The sequence below is a fragment of the Octopus sinensis genome, linkage group LG9 (genome assembly GCF_006345805.1).
Source record: "Octopus sinensis linkage group LG9, ASM634580v1, whole genome shotgun sequence".
In the NCBI taxonomy this organism is placed as follows: Eukaryota; Metazoa; Mollusca; class Cephalopoda; order Octopoda; family Octopodidae; genus Octopus; species Octopus sinensis.
In genome coordinates this window covers 24,243,957-24,244,960 of record NC_043005.1, presented here as the reverse complement: position 1 = coordinate 24,244,960, position 1,004 = coordinate 24,243,957, and positions in this window count along the sequence as shown.

The window sequence follows — 1,004 nt, the reverse complement described above, 5'->3', positions numbered from 1 at the left end:
TTCTTATAGAGAAAACGCAACGTGACTATTATTTGCTTGACTTCCGTATTTAAAGGTAATTTCTAACATTAGTAAATGAATAGCTGACAAGCAAAAGACACTTACAACTACGTCGTTAGAAATAGACAAAAATAAATAAATAAAAAAAACAGTTGCTTTAAAGAACATTTACGTTTCTTTTGCTTTTGCTTAATTCAGACCATTTTGGGACACCACTATACTTATTTTATCTAGTCTTTTGATGATTCGCTAAGTTACGACGACGTAAACAAACGGTGAAGGACAAGCACAAGACACGAACGCAAACGCAAACACATGCGTACGCACTCACCCGCACACATATATACATATACATACAAATATGTGTGTGTGTGTGTGTACAATTTTTCCAGTCTCCGCCGACAAGTTCACTCTCAGGTATGAGCTGGCGGAATCGTTAGCACGCCGGGCGAAATGCTTAACAGTATTTCGTCTGCCGCTACGTTCTGAGTTCAAATTCCGCCGAGGTCGACTTTGCCTTTCATCCTTTCGGGGTCGATTAAATAAGTACTAGCTACGCACTGGGGTCGATGTAATCGAGTTGATCCATTTTGTCTGTCATTGTTTGTCCCATCTGTGTTTGGCCCCTTGTGGGTAGTAAAGAAATAGGTATTGGTCATTCCGGCGCTGTAGTTGTGCAGTGAGACGGGACCCAAAATCACGTGTGGTGAAGCAAACTTTTTAACGTCACACACAAAAATATTGCAAATAGCCGCAGCAAGAACAGGAAAAAAGCAAATCATATGGTTCAACCCTCCTTTTAGTATAATGCCAAATTTTCACGTCGCCAGATCATTTTTAAACTCAATAACAATGTCTTGGTAAATCACATGTTCGAAAAGATTTTGCAGAAGCAGACTCAGAACGTGAAAGCGGACAATAAGCCGCTAAACATTTCCTCCGCCGTGGTAACGATTCTACCTTACTGTAGCTTGAAATATTGAGCTCAAAACTGGACGTGCTCT